The 16,271-nt window shown below is 33.7% G+C and overlaps 1 long non-coding RNA gene across 1 annotated transcript; it reads left to right on the top strand.

Annotated features, from left to right (window-relative positions):
• The first annotated feature begins 2,105 nt into the window (after positions 1-2,105).
• Positions 2,106-3,874, top strand: LOC120217144. The gene is made up of 3 exons (XR_005525128.1): positions 2,106-2,151; positions 3,609-3,696; positions 3,762-3,874. It is a non-coding gene; the product is annotated as an uncharacterized LOC120217144 (long non-coding RNA).
• The last annotated feature ends 12,397 nt before the right edge of the window (positions 3,875-16,271 follow it).

The following is a 16,271-nucleotide window of genomic DNA, read 5'->3' as shown; positions in this document are numbered from 1 at the left end:
TTCTTCATTTTCAGAAACTAGAGTGTTATTACCGTTTTTCTTTGTAACGGTAACTTTCGGATTCTCTATAAAATCAAGAAAAAGATTTCTTCTTATTTTTGGTAAGTTCCCTCTCATTCTATCTTTTTCTTTTTCTTGATTACATTATTTCAGTGCAAGTTCCCAAGATATTGTTCTTGTTTTTTGTGGGCATCACAGGAACAAGTTTTTGATTTTGTTGCGTCTTCAATTTGATAATCGGGACTGTAAATACCGTTGAAAATCAAGATTTACTTGGAAGATTGATAACTTCTCTAGGTACATTGCTCATTCCCCTGTTGATAAATTCAAATTCTGAGTTTTGAATTTCTTTAGCGTTTACCCTACGGATGGAGTAGATAATAAAATCCATGATGATTTTTCAATCAGAAGAGGTATTCATACGCTTACTATTTAGTAATCTTTTTGGGTTTGTAACATGGTTGAAAAAAATATTATGATTTGATTTTGTTATAGGGGGTTTCACAAGCATCTGTTTTTTTCCCAAGCCAAGAACATCACTTATTGGTGATTTATAGGGGGGGTTCACGAGCATCTGTTTTTGGGTTTTGAATTATGATTTGATTTTGAACCATGTTAGTCTTCTACATGGTTCGGCAAAAATAGTAACAGATTCTTGAAGTTTCAGTATCATCAACCCATACAAATCAACACAATTGCTACAATGATTTGACGACAGGTAGTGGTGATCATCGGAAAAACATGATAATCTTTGCCAGCATTCAATGGCTTCTTTGTCATTCTATCAATTAAGTTAGTTTATAAAGTTAACCTTTAAGGTGGTCATCTTTTCTTAATAGTCTGCCTTTTTTATTTTTTGCAGATTGAATGAGCACATAAAGATGGTAAGGTGGAATTCCTAGATGGATCAATTGTTGATGCAGTTGCCATTATTCATTGCACTGGGTATTTCCTGAAATATTTTGTCCTTTTAGATTCAAATACATTTTTTCAATCCTTGAGGTGCGAAAGAATCTCTTGCAGGTACAAATACCATTACCCGTTTCTCAAATCAAATGGAGTAGTTAATGTGAACGAATATCATGTTGGACTTCTCTATAAACATGTATTTGCCTATCCCCCTGGCTTTCTTTTGTGGGACTACATCACAGGTAAACCTTTGTATTCCACTTGAATCTAGTATTTCCGAGGGTATTAACTATTTCTGAACTAGAAATCGACTTTGACACGATCAGGCAAAATGGGTATTTCTGAGGCTAGTAAGTGTTTAGAGTGATGGAATTACAAGCAAAATGGGTGGCAAAAGTTTTTTCATTTTCCACAACTAAGTCTGGTTTCTATCTCTGGCTATGTTCAGTTTCTTGATATTTCGTGGCAGGTTTGTAAGCTCATTTGATCTATGTTGTTTGATTATGAGGTTTTTCTTAGACAATGGTGACTTTGTAATTCTTGGTATGTTTGATATATGGTTTTAGTTGGTAGGTGTAATGCATGCTGTTTTTATGACCTGAACTCTTGTTTAATATTTCTTGTTTTCTTATTAAAGAAGTATTCAAGATCTTGAATTTTGAAACTGGAGATGTGTAAGTGAAATATTATGGTTTACCAATCATTTAATGTCAGTCAGAGCCTGTAGAATATGATCTTATTTATTGTTGTAAGCTCATTTGATCTGTGTTGTTTGATTATGATGTTTTTCTTAGCCAATGACTTCATCATCAATGCTCAGTACAAACCACAAAATGTTAGGTGCGATGATATTTATTGACACTTTGGCTGCTTATTTTATGAGTTTTAGTAATGTACAAAATCATTTCACTTTGATTGACTATTTTTCCTTTTAACAGATATGACTTGATTAATTATTTCCTTGGTTTATTTCTTGTTTGCAGGCATTTTTGTAGCGCTAGTGTTAAGATTTTTGTCGGAACAATCTTAGCAATATTTGGTGTTTGATTATACTTTCTTTCAGGATGGTCATAATTCGGATGAGTCAAAGCAAAACACTGCTGGTATGATTATTTTTGTGAGTTCCTAACCTTTTCTTTGTAAGATGAAAGAACTGCTTTTAAAGTATGATGTTGATGCTATTACCATGATGGCATCATCACTGCCAATTTTGATTCATTTTGAACTGTTAAGATTGCCTTTGTCGGATAATACTCTCCGATGGATTTAAATCAGTAATCAGTTGCTTTGGTTTTCTAATTTCCTTTATTATAAGTGTTTGATAACGATTTCTTTGATTTTTTTTATAGGTGCAAAATTTGCTTCAACAAATTGTGAGTTATAATTGGACCCTTTCTTGTTAGATTTTTTTATGTGTTGACGAAATTTTGTTTGAAGCAATCTAGGTTTCAAACAATGTCTGATTCCAATATCACCAAGAATATCCTTTCAAATGTTCTTTCATAAGATAGAAACTTTTGTCAACAATATCTGATTAAGTAAATAGTTTGTCGTAAATGTTACTTCTTACTGAAAATTCTCTCTCTTTCTTGTTGAGCTTCTAGTTCTATTGTTACATAAATAGATTGAATTGTGTAAAGTAGTCATTAGTTTAGTTATACATTTGCAGGAAATCCTAGACTATATGACTAAGATTCTTTCTGAGATAGTGATGTGAACCTATATCTAATAGTTTATATGATGGCCAGATTTGCAGTTCGAAGCTTTCTTATGTTTCGATGGTTTAGCATTACTTTTAAGTGAAAATAGTTCTGCATTACTAAGAGTGTAGTTAATTTTTCCATTTGAGAGGGTAGATTGAATTTGAGAGGGTCTAAATATGTAATTTTTCCATTTAACCAAGTTGTTGAAATTTGAAAAGACTTGCCTTGAGTTGTTAATTTTAAAGGGGCTAAAATTACTAATTTTTCATTTAACAAGGAGAGTTACAAGGTCTTAAAGTTTTAAATTTTGATTTTGGGATGGAATGAGATTGTAGTTTTCCCATCTAACCAAGGGGCCACTGCATGTTTTGATAGCTGTTTCAAATTGAATTGAGTTCTAATAGGAAGTTAGCAAGAATCATAGTTAGAGGAGTTGCAATAGAGATTTTCCTAGGAAACAAACAGTGCCAGTTATGGTTCCGACGTACTGATGCTTAGTTTGTTTTTATTAACTTCCAGATTTTTTCTCATAATTTTTTTTTTCATATTTTCCTCGAAGACATTCCACTAACTGAGAAAGTGTAGCTTCTTTGCGTGATCCTGGAAAGGAGAACATTCGAGACTCGAAATCTGTGGTTGAACTCAAAATCTTCTGATACAGAACACATACTCACAATGTCTTGAATGCTTCTATTTCATATATATGACATTTAAGATTTAATGTGTTCACAATCATAGCAATATTTGATGGTTTTGACTGTTATACTTTCTTTCAGGATGGTCATAATTCGGACGAGTCCAAGCAAAACATTGCTGATATGACAGTTTTTGTAAGTTCCTAACCTTTTCTTTGTAAGATGAAAGAACTGATTTTTAAAGTATGATGTTTATGCTAGTACCATGATGGCATAATCACTGCTGATTTTGATTTATTTTGAACTATTAAGATTGCCTTTGTCGGATAATACTCTCTAATGAATGTAAATCAGTAATCAGTTGCTTTGGTTTTCTAATTTCCTTTATTGCAAGTGTTTGATAACAAATTCTTTGATTTTTATAGCTGCAAAATCTTCTTCAACAAATGGTGAGTTATAATTAGACCCTCTTTTGTTAGGTTTTTTATTTGTGTTGACGGAATTTTGTTTGCAGCAATCTAGGTTTCAAACAATGTCTGATTCCATTGTCACCAAGAATATCCTTTCAAATGTTCTTTCATAAGATAGAAACTTTTGTCAACAATGTCTGATTAAGTAAATAATTTGTCATAGATGAAAGAACTGATTTTTAAAGTATGATGTTTATGCTAGTACCATGATGGCATAATCATTGCTGATTTTGATTTATTTTGAACTATTAAGATTGCCTTTGTCGGATAATACTCTCTAATGAATGTAAATCAGTAATTAGTTGCTTTGGTTTTCTAATTTCCTTTATTGCTAGTGTTTGATAACAAATTCTTTGATTTTTATAGTTGCAAAATCTTCTTCAACAAATGGTGAGTTATAATTAGACCCTCTTTTGTTAGGTTTTTTATTTGTGTTGACGGAATTTTGTTTGCAGCAATCTAGGTTTCAAACAATGTCTGATTCCATTGTCACCAAGAATATCCTTTCAAATGTTCTTTCATAAGATAGAAACTTTTGTCAACAATGTCTGATTAAGTAAATAATTTTTCATAAATGTTACTTCTTACTGAAAAATTTCTCTCTTTCTCTTTGAGCTTCTAGTTCTATTGTTACATAAATAGATTGAATTGTGTAAAGCAGCATTTAGTTTAGTTATATATTTGCAGGAAATCCTAGACTATATTTAATGTTTAGTTTAAGTTTTAATTCATTACATCACCGTAAAAAATTTAACATAACTGCTAACATGATATTGAATCTCTCTATAAACATGGATTGGCAAACATAGTGACTTTGTATTGGTAGTATTTTCTGTTGGATTTATAATAAAATTGAAGCACTCTTTTCCTCCTTCCAATGTTCATTGAGATACTATTTTATATTTCAATGGATATGAAAGGGTTTTTTTCATGAGGACTCCCTTTCTATAAAAAAATTGAACTAGGATATTCTTGATTGTTGCAGCGATTGGGTTGTTGAAGTTCAGTTTGTGATCCATGCAGGTCTGAAAGGGAGAAATCAATAAAGTTGATTTACTTAGTGATGTTTTATTTCTTTCAATATTAGAATAAATAGGCATTTAATTTTTTTTCGGTCACATTAGTAGCTTTTCTCGCTTGCTACCCTTAACAGATAAAATATGATCTTGTATACATCATTTGGTTTGAGTGTGCTTTTTCTTGTTGTATGTCTAGGACTCTTGCTCTTATTTTTTGTTTTTCACTGTATTTTATTCCCTTATGCCTAGTATAACTTCCTATTTATTCGTGAATGTGATAGATTACTTTTTATTGTTTAATTGCATAGATATAATGATGGGGAAGAATATCAAGTCTTTGTCAAAGTCATATCTTTATGAGTAAGCCAAAGTAAATTTTTGTTATTTTTGTATTTGTTAATTGCTTTTCCAATGCTTTTCTATAGCTTTTTATTTGATGTTTGATCTTAGTTGGTTTTTTGGTTAAATTGTATTTCCTTGTTTCATACAACATTTGTGACAATTTTGTTTTCGGTGCTTCTTTACTTCTTAAATCCTTTAACTTGTCAAAGCAAATCACTGCTGATATGACTGTTTTTTTTTGAATTCCTAACCTTTTCTTTATAAGATGAAAGAACTGCTCTTAAAGTATGATGTTTATGCTTGTACCATGATGGCATAATCACTGCCGATTTTGATTCATTTTGAACTGTTAATTTGACCTTGTCGGATAATACTCTCTAATGGATGTAAATCAGTAATCAGTTGCTTTGGGTTTCTAATTTCCTTTATTATAAATGTTTGATAACGATTTCTTTGATTTTTATAGGTGCAAAATCTTCAACAAATGGTGAGTGATTATGCAGCAATCTAGGTTTCAAACAATGTCTGATTCCATTATCGTCGAGAATATCCTTTCAAATGTTCTTTCATAGGATAGAAACTTTTGTCAACAATGTCTGATAAAGTAAATAGTTTGTCGTAAATGTTACATCTTACTGGAAAATTTCTCTATTTCTCGTTGAGCTTCTAGTTCTGTTGTTACATAAATAGATTGAATTGTGTAAAGTAGTCATTAGTTTAGTTATACATTTGCAGGAAATCCTAGAGTATATTTAATGTTTAGTTTAAGTTTTAATTCAGTACATCACCGTAAAAAAATTAACATAACTGCTAACATGATATTTTTTATTTTCTAATGATGATGTGGCATTACCTTGTGGTGACACATTAACACTGTTAAGTTTTTAACGACGGGTACCAAAATGAAACCTAAATTAAATGTTAGGTATGCTTTTGACTAGGAAACAAACAGTGCTAGTTATGGTTCTGACATACTGATGGTTTGTTTGTTTTTATTAACTTCCAGATTTTCCTCGAAGACATTCCACTAGCCGAGAAAGTGTAGCTTCTTTGCCTGATCCGGCCAGGAAAACACTCGAGACTCGAAATATGTGGTATGCAATATTCAGTATCGATTCCATTTAAGCTTCATTGGAAATCTGTGGTTGAACATGAAATCTTCTGATACAAAACACATACTCTGTGTAAGTCCTTGAATGCTTCTGTTTCATATATCTGACATTGAAGATTTAATGTGTTCTGATTCTCATTTTTTGTTTCGTAGGGTTTATTTCTTTCACTTTAGAGTGTATGCAGAAATCCAAAGGTGAGGAGCTGGCAAGAACACTCTAGCAATGCTCAAGGCAGAAACGGAAGAACTAGAATCACCACTCCACAATGAGAAATTGTTGTCTGTCCAGCAAAAGCAAGAACTAGCATATGCAGAGGCTTAAAACATAGACCTGTGTGAGGTATAGTTTTTTCAGATGCATCATGGGGGGCCATGTAATTCTTCGACTGTTTTAATTGTATAAGTTTGGAAAAGTAGCTTAGAAAATTTACCCACTAAATTCCATTTACATCTTAAGAGCTCCAATCCGTATGTGGTCGAGTGCATGTGTGTTTATATAGTTTTCTTCCTCTTTATGGTAGTATTTTTTCTGAAAAATTCTTTCCCAAGAGTTATGAGTTTTTCACCCTAATTTGACTGTATTGCAGGTGGCTCGCGGTGGTCAATTTGTAACCCTTGTCGGAACAATCTTAGCAATATTTGGTGGACAAGATGCAGAGCAAATGCTCTGGAATGATCTACATATACTTGACCTAGAAACCTTGACCTGGGATGAATTTGATGTTGTGTAAGAATATTTTTGGCAATTTTGGTTATGCACTGCCTCTCCACATATGTTATTGGATGTCTTAATATTACTTTTATATGGTAATCATGCTTTGATTATGATTTCTTCTCATTTAACATGCTTTCTTAGTATTGTTATTCGTCAATCTAATTTTTATTTCAGTGAATTAAGTACCATTGTGAGTTCCCAACTCCCTTTACTAGTGTATGCTTTATTGAATTTTCTACTGCATTAGCTGCTGTTAGAATGGTACTAGGGACGTAAGTTATGATTTTGGAGTAGTTGTGGAATTTAAAAGTTACAATCTCTGCTTACATTTGATTAAGAAACTTGGTTTTTCAATAGATTACTTGATGCCTTACATACATAAGTAATTGCATTTACATTTTTATGAGAAAATGGGTAGGAGTTTCTGTTTCATATCTGTTGGATTTTAGAAGAAATATCATGAGTGAAGTCTGTGTTCATTTCAAAATTGTTTTTATACAAATGGAATGTTGAAAAAAAAATTATTTTTATCGCTTCCTTGTAGTTGTTTGCTAAAAGTTCTTGAATTCGTACTGGTTGTCTTTCTGCAGTTACATTTGATTAAGTTCTTTCAATTGTTGACCTTAAAAAGGGTCCTTCTGAAACTATCTAGGGTACTCGTTCTTTCCCCTTATAACTATTTGAAAATTTGAAACTATTTTTTCTGCTTCTTTCCCTTGTTTTCTTATTCTACTGTTCTGTATTCTTATGGCAGTATGGACATTTGATCTGCAAACCGGCACATGGTCAGTGTTGAAAATTTATGGAAAAGCACCGGTATTTATCTTTTCTTCTGGTTATCTTTCTTTCCCCTTTACCAACTAGAAAAACTATATTTAGAAACTAGCAAGTTCATGGTTATTGTTGTTGTGGTATTCACAAAAAATTACAGCACACGGCCAAGGTTGAATCCTTTGCATTAATCCCCTATAACTGGAACTAATCTTTCTATTTCTCATCAATTACAGTTGCTCCAACTATTGCTGTTCCCTCTGCTTCAACCGATGCTCAAATAGACTTACTGGATGTTCGGTCTGATTCATTTGCCATCGTCCTAGTTACACCTGAAAACCATGCTACTGAATTTGATGCCTGTGCCAACTCCAGTGCTATGACCACCTTTGTTACTAATCAGCCGACATTTAAATTTGGAAACCATGCTAATATGATTCTTTTAATTGAGGGACTTATTAAAAATTTTCCCCTATTTCATCTTTCCTGTCTCCCTCTTATTTACTCTGAACTTTTTCTTCTTTGATTCTAGTGGACTTGCAATATATATTTTAGTTAATTCGTTGCCATCTAAAATCATGTTATATGTTCTTGATTCAGGGTTTCATTATCCATTTGGTGATGATCCTTTTAAAGTTGTCCCTTCAACTGTTGTTCTGGCTGCACAACATATTTCTACTTACATGCCTATTTTTGTCCTGCTACAATGCAAAATGCATTTGTTCCTTAACCCCTTTATGTGAATTCGGAGACAACCACAAACTGCCAATGCTTACTTTGGAGACTCATTCTCTAACAATGCTTACTTTTCACCTAGCTTGTCTAGTGTTCAACCTCCATCAACAAACTGTCAGTTTCTGCCTCTAGAATTGTCAACTCCAAATGAGGAAACTGATATACTGCAGCGATATCAGAGATTGTTCCTGGCATACACTACGCTAGCATAAGAATATATGGTACGTCTGAATCTTTGTGCTGCTATGTTCTGTTTGCTCAAGAATTAAAGGACAATAACGAAACATAAAGCAATTTCTCGCATGAGTTAAATCCAATTTCTTATATTCCAATTTAATTTTTTTTTTAAAAAGAAACATCATCAGACATTTTCTTTGGGTTTGTGTTTGTCTTTCGTGTCATGCATTAATTACATACTAACACATGTATCGCGGACAGGGTGAAAGAGTTGGCAGGCAGTGGAAGTAAGTGGAAACTTTTGTTCAATGTATATGTTTATATATATATATATATATGACCAGCCAATAAAAAAATAGATTTTGAGGGCGCTCTTGGAATTGTTAGTTAAATCTGTGCAAGTTGGTGGTGGTATTTGAGCCACGGTCGTCTACTGTATATAGGAGGTAATATGATATATTCCTTTCTGGTGTATCACATGACACATATGTTCATTATCTATTCATCCATATTATTTTTTTCTCTTAATTAGGTTATGCTTTTGGATAATTTTTAGCTTCTTGATGTGTAACATGAGCGGTAGCATTTTGACCTAGATGCTAGTGCTCCCAGTTATGTAGAAGCACTAAGAGTGATTCAGATTCCTACCCATAATGAAAGGTATTTCTTTTTAGAGACATGTTACTTGCAATTATGCTTTGCTTGATAGTGCATACTGCTAAAAGTTTTGTTGATAGGGTTGGCCAAACTTCTGTAGAAGCTACTGCCGGGGGTTCTCCTCCTGCTAGCAATAATAATCATAACCAATGTTCTGAGATAAATGTTTCTTTACTTCCCAATGTTTCTGGAAAAAGGTCTATCTACGGTGCAGTTAAAGTAAAAAGGAGAAATAGTGTACTTAGGGATGGACCCTGACTGATGAACCACTCGACAAACTCTGCCAAAAACCATGTGAGTGAGAACTAATTACACTTTATTTGTATACCATTTATGATGTCACTGGCCTTTTTTGTTTTGAGGGGGAGAAATGCTCCCCAATATTTTGACCTAGCAACAAATTCCTCGGTGAGGTTGGTCACAATGCTTCTTTACTACTTGACCATTTTATCCATCTTTCGAATTTTCACCTTTTAAGAGCATTTTTAATGAGACAACTCAAAATTTCCCTGAACTTTTTCAACTTGACCATGGTATCTGCACAAATTGCCATTAGACTGCCATAAACTTGTGAAGAACTTAAAACCTTTATCGTTAGAGAGGCGACAGGAGTATATTAGCAAAGTTGCACCAAAAATTGCAAGCCAGAAGAGCCTTTTTGTCAATCAGGATAAGTTATCGATGCTAGTTTCTTAATTATTGTAGAATACTTTGTTGTAGAAAATAAGCATAACAACTTTCTGGGTAAATGTCTAGTTGAGTCTTCACTTTTACTTTCCAAATCACGGTATTTTTTATGAACCAATTTTCTAATTTACCTTTTGCGTGCCGACCACTTTGTCCCTGTTTATAGAGGGAGAAATATATTATTGTTCATGAACATACTTTTTCTTTGTTCTCGACAACTTAGTTCCTGCTAGCAATGTTTTAAAACTTTTATCCCAAGTGACAATCTTTATCAGTACTTTGGATAGCAGGGGAACTGCTGCTGACTCCTCTCAGTACATTTTATTTGAATTGCATATATTCTTGTTTTAAATAATTTTTTACTTTTTTTCATAGGGTTCATTAGTAGGAGAGTTGTTGCAACATATATGAACAAGGAGAACACTCTCATTGAGTTTGAAGAATGCTGGCACAACCTTTGTTCTTGCTAGCGATGCTTTAAAACTTTTAAAACATGGAGATGTTTTAAAACTTTGGATAGCAGGGAACTGCTTATCACTCCTCTCATTACAATTTATTTAAATTGCATATATTCTTGTTTTAAATCATTGTTTATTTTTTTCATAGGGTTCTTTAAATAAGAGAGTCGTTGCAGCAAATATGAATAGGGAGAACACTCTCATCGAGTTGGAAGAATGCAGACACAACTTAGTTCCCGCTAGGGATGTTTTAAAACTTTTATCCCAAGTGACATTCTTTATCAGTACTTTGATAGCAGGTAACTGCTGCTCACTCCTCTCATACATTTTATTTTAATTTCATATATTCTTGTTTTAAATCATTGTTTACATTTTTCCATTGGATTCTTTAAATAGGAGAGTCGTTGCAGTAGATATGAACAGGAAGAACACTCTCTTTGATTTGGAATAATGCAGGCATAACCTTAGTTCCTGCTAGCGATGTTTTAAACCTATCATCCCAAGTGACAATCTTTATTTGTACTTTGGATAGCATAGAATTGTTGCTTACTCTAAATACTTTTTATTTAAATTGCTTATATGCTTGTTTTAAATCATTGTTAAGTTCTTTCTCATAGGGTTCTTTAAATGCGAGAACACTCTCATCGAGTTGGAAGAATGCAGACACAACCTTAGTTCCTGCTAGCGATGTTTTAAAACTTTTATCCCAAGTGACAATCTTTATCCGTACTTTGGATAGCAGGGAACTGTTGCTCACTCCTCTTAGTACATTTTATTTAAATTACATATATTATTGTGTTAAGTCATTGTTCACTTTTTTCTCATAGGGTTCTTCAAATAAGAGAGTTGATGCAACAAATATGATCAGGGAGAACACTCTCATCGAGTTGGAAGAATACAAGCACAACCTTAGTTACTGCTAGCGATGTTTTAAAACTTTTATCCCAAATAACAAGCTTTATCCATGCTTTGGATAGCAGGGAACTGTTGTTCACTCCTCTTAGTACATTTTATTTAAATTGCATATATTATTGTGTTAAGTTATTGTTCACTTTTTTCTCATAGGGTTCTTCAAATAAGAGAGTTGATGCAACAAATATGATCAGGGAGAACACTCTCATCGAGTTGGAAGAATACAGGCACAACCTTAGTTACTGCTAGCGATGTTTTAAAACTTTTATCCTAAATAACAAGCTTTATCCGTGCTTTGGATAGTATTATTGTTTTAAATCATTCTATACTTTTTCTCATAGGGTTCTTTAAATAAGAGATTTTTTGCAACATATATGATAATTGAGAACACTTTCATCGAGTTGGAAGAATAAAGGCACAACCTTAGTTCCTGCTAGCGATGTTTTAGGACTTTTATCCCAAGTGACAATCTTTATCAATGTTTTAGGACTTTTATCCCAAGTGACAATCTTTATCAATACTTTGGATAGCGGGGAACTGCTGCTCACTACTTATTACATTTTATTTAAATTGCACATATTTTTGTTTTAAATTATTGTTTACTTTTTTCTCACAGGGTTCTTTACATAGGAGCATTGCCGCAACAAATATAAACAAGGAGAACAGTCTCATCGAGTTGGTAGAATGCAGGCACAACCTTAGTTCTTGCTAGCGATGTTTTAAGGATTTTATCCCAAGTTATCTTTGTCAGTACTTTGGATAACAGGGAACTACTGCTCACTCATCTCAGTACATTTTATTGAAATTGCACATATTCTTATTTTAAATCATTGTTTACTTTTTTCTCATAGGGTTCTTTAAATAGGAGAGTTGCTACAACAAGGAGAACACTCTCATCGAGTTGGAAGAATGCAGGCACAACCTCGGTTCCTTGTTAGAGGTGAATACAAAACTTTGTAGGTTAGACCTGGTCTTCTTTTCATCTAAACTACGTTTTTTTATGTAAATGCTAAAAGCTGGCATTTATTTTTGCTGGCATTTATTTTTGCTTTCTGACTCAATTTTTTCTTGTGTCTTCTACAGAGAAATTAGGGATTTACAAACTATGCTAGATAGCTCAAGTCTTCAGCTTATCATCAGGATGAAGTCTCTATATCTATAAAGGTAGTCTTTGTTTTGTTATTGTCTTTGTGTTTGCTTATGGGATCTCAAACTAGGATAAAAGAAAACACATTTAGGTGTTGAGTTTTACTTGACCAATCATTTGTTGCTTTTCTTATTTTTTAAACCTATGAGCTAACAAGAGGTAACATCAATTCCAGAGGTGTTACTTTTAGGTAATAAGTCTCTTGCTTTTCATATTCCTTTGATTTTCCATTTTTGAAGCTTTTAGACTTTTAGCCAACTCATCTAACTCCGATATTGTTCTTCATGTCTGTAGGATTTTCTTTGTGCTATCCCATGTTGTTATTATATTTTTAGGCGTTTCCTTCTTCTCAAACTCAGTATGTCATAATGTTGAGAAGAGGAAAGAATTCAAACTGAGGGAAAAAGATTTTCTGACATTAGCTAAAGTGATGCCACTTACAAATCTCACGGAATTTGAAGTTCAGAACGTGCGCGATGTTTTTAAACTTTTATCCTGAGTGACGATCTTTATCAATACTTTGGATAGCAGGGAACTACTGCTCACTCCTTGCAATACATTTTATTTAAATTGCATATATCCTAGTTTTAAATTATTGTTTGCTTTTTTCTCAAATGATTCTTTAAATAGGAGAGTTGTTGCAGCAGATATGAACAGGGAGAACACTCATCGAGTTGGAAAAATGCAGGCACAACCTCAGTTCCTGCTAGCGATGTTTTAATTTTTTTTCCATACTTTCGATAGCAGGAAACTGCTATTAATGGTCTTACACTTTAGATTCATGCTTTTAAATGTCCAAATCAAAACACATACTTCTGACTTGGTGCTTTCATAGTAAACCAAAACAAAAGTACAATCCATTTGGCTTGAAAAGCGGAAGAGATAAATATATGTTCTTGCTGATGATCTGATCAAAATCATGTTAGGTTTTTCCAGCTATAGAGTTAACCTGGATTTCTGTGTGTATATATATATATATATTATTGGAGTTATGCAATCTGAGGTATAGTTGCCTTGTTTTCTAATAGTCTGAGTCAACATCGCATGTTACAAGCCTCGTTTTGTCTGGGCCACCACTTTCGTCTCCTCTTAGCTTCCAAGACACGATAGTTCTCTTGATGGTCATTACAAAGCCCCTGCTGTGTCATCTAATGATGTGAAACAACTTCTACCTTTTGTAGGGAAGCTTTCAGTTGCTTCCTTGAGTGATGCTTCTAGCATTCAGAAAGTATGCCCGGGGACTTCTTGTTCTGTGATGCATGTGGAATTTTATTCTCTGAACTAATATTATTGCTAAAATTTCAGGCGCAGACTACAGTAACTGTTGCATCTATGCTTTTTGCATCCCCCGGTTTTGTTAGTCCTTCTCGGGGAGTTACTTCAACTAGTAATAATTTTCCATAGCTTCGTTGTCCAGACTTCCATAAAACATTGACATCTCTACAAGCTTACACAACAATCTCTGCTCTTTCTAAATACAGGATTTGGCTCTGCTTTGAACATTGAAACACTGGTTGCTGCTGCTAAGAGAAGAGAGATGCCCATAGAGGTATTTAATGAACCTTTATTTCCCTTCCATCTAGACAAGAGTATCAATCCATCCAATGATGATCATGGAAAATTGAATTTTGCTTTGTTGAAAGTGTCACCTTTGGAATGCAATCCTTTTATCACTTATATATTTGCAGGCTCCCGCATCTGAGATTCAGGTCAAGATATCATTCATAATCAATAATATTTCGGTTTCAAATATTGAAGCCAAAGGGAAAGAGTTCACTGAACAGTTGAAAGAGCAGTATTATCCCTGGTTATGAAATGGCCGAATTTTGATAGCCTTCTTTTCACTGTTCAATTGACAACTGCGTTTTCATAATTCTGCACCATTAAACTAACTTAATCGTATATTGTATTTTGCAGAGCCAGCATTGAACCAAATTTTCATGATTTGTATTTGAAGTTCCTAGACAAATTTAACTCAGGCTTTGAATAAGGAGATTATCCAAGGTACATACGAGAACTGCAAGGTTTCTGTATAAGTAAAATAGCCATGCATACTAATTTGTCCAGATAATGGAAAAAGTGTTTATCATCCCTTATATATCTTGTAGGTCTCGTTGGGATCAGAGCTTATAAAATCAAGCTCAGAAGAGCGGTCATTGCTAAAAATATTGGGTAGCTGGCTTGGGAAGTTAACAATTGGTCAAAATCAAGTTTTGAGAACTCGTGAAATAGATCCCAAATCTCTGATTATAGAGGTATTTTTTTCTTAATTAAACTTTTAGTTGATTATTTGCAAGGTTTCAGTTATTTATTTGTTCATCAAGGATCTTATGATCCAGTCTTGGTCGATTAGTTATTTTTAGTTTATCTTTTTTTTTCTCCGCCTCATTTTTGCTCTTTCCAGGCATATGAGAAGGGATTGATGATTGCAGTTATCCCATTTACTTCGAAGGTATGGTTATTTCTATAATTAACTTCTTTCCTTCTGCTAAGCTTAAGTTGAATTTCACAAATCTGTTGCTTCATGCATATTCTTGAGCCCTGCCAAAGCAGTCCAGCATATCAGCCTCCTAATCCATTGACCATGGGCATTTTGGCTTTACTAACTGAGATTTATTCGATGCCAAACTTGAAAATGAATCTCAAGTTTGATATAGAGGTATTCAAATATGTTTTAAGCATTTATATGAAGACAAGGCCTTTTTTTCATTATTTTAGCTGACCTCATAGAAGCTTGGAAACTTCTAATGTATCCTTTCATTGTGTTGTTTATTGGTGATTTAGGTTCTATTCAAGAACCTTGGTGTGGATATGAAGGACATAATACCGAGTTCTCTTCCCAAGGACCGTAAAAGGGAAATTAGGGGAAATTCCGATTTTTCTAACAAAGATGTTGGAGCATCTCAACCCCAGATGGTTGCAGAGGTTAAGTCAGGAATAATTTCTCCACTTAATCATGTTGACATACCTATTAAGGTTACTAGTCCACCTAATTCTGGTAGCCACATGCATATGTTATTTCAGGTTTGCATTTTCATTAATCATTTGCCATTTCTGTTAGCAGTTTTTTACATGTTTTGATAAATTATATCTTGGAGTTGTTTTAGTATGTTGGTCCCTTGCATCTTTCTTCTGGTGCATTGGTGGAGGATGAAAAACTAGTAGCTTTAGGCTTGTTTGATCTGCTTCCTTCTGCGCAAGGGCTATTTCAAGCCACTCCATCGCAGTCGCCTTTTACTGTTAGTCAGGTTTAGTCGATTTTGCTTCCATTCTTCAATGTTCGAGAATTATCAACTTTTTTGTTTATTCATATTGTTGGTCCTTGTCTTATATGCAGCTTTCGACGCCAATACCTAACATTGGAACTCATGTTTTTAACAATCAGAAACTAAGTGCTCTAGGTTTGCACTTGCATTTTCAGAGGTTGGATGCCATTGTAATATTATTTGTTGCTTCTTGTACACGTAGCTTGGTGCCCTGGTGTTGAACTCTGCATATAACGTGTTGAAGGGTGGTTCCAATTGCAATGGACAGAGCTATTAAAGAGATTGTAGCTGGTATTGTTCGGTGCAGTGTTTTTGTGACAACTCAAACAACTAAGGAGCTTGTTTTAAAGGTCTGAAAACTAATCTCAGTACTGCTTTAGATCAAACAACTTTTCACTTGATTTAGCTCATTTTGTTTTGGCAATAAGAGGACTTACCCCAGTCACTATTCTTGGTCTAATTTCACTTTAATTCAATGCAATTTAGGATTATACTATGGAATCAGATGAGACACAGATCTATAATGCAGCACACTTGATGGTAGCAAGTTTGGCTGG

Source organism: Hibiscus syriacus, unplaced genomic scaffold (genome assembly GCF_006381635.1).
Source record: "Hibiscus syriacus cultivar Baekdansim isolate YM2019G1 unplaced genomic scaffold, ASM638163v2 tig00110185_pilon, whole genome shotgun sequence".
In the NCBI taxonomy this organism is placed as follows: domain Eukaryota; kingdom Viridiplantae; phylum Streptophyta; class Magnoliopsida; order Malvales; family Malvaceae; genus Hibiscus; species Hibiscus syriacus.
The sequence above is the reverse complement of the archived record's forward strand: the minus strand, read 5'-3'. Positions and strand labels throughout refer to the sequence as shown.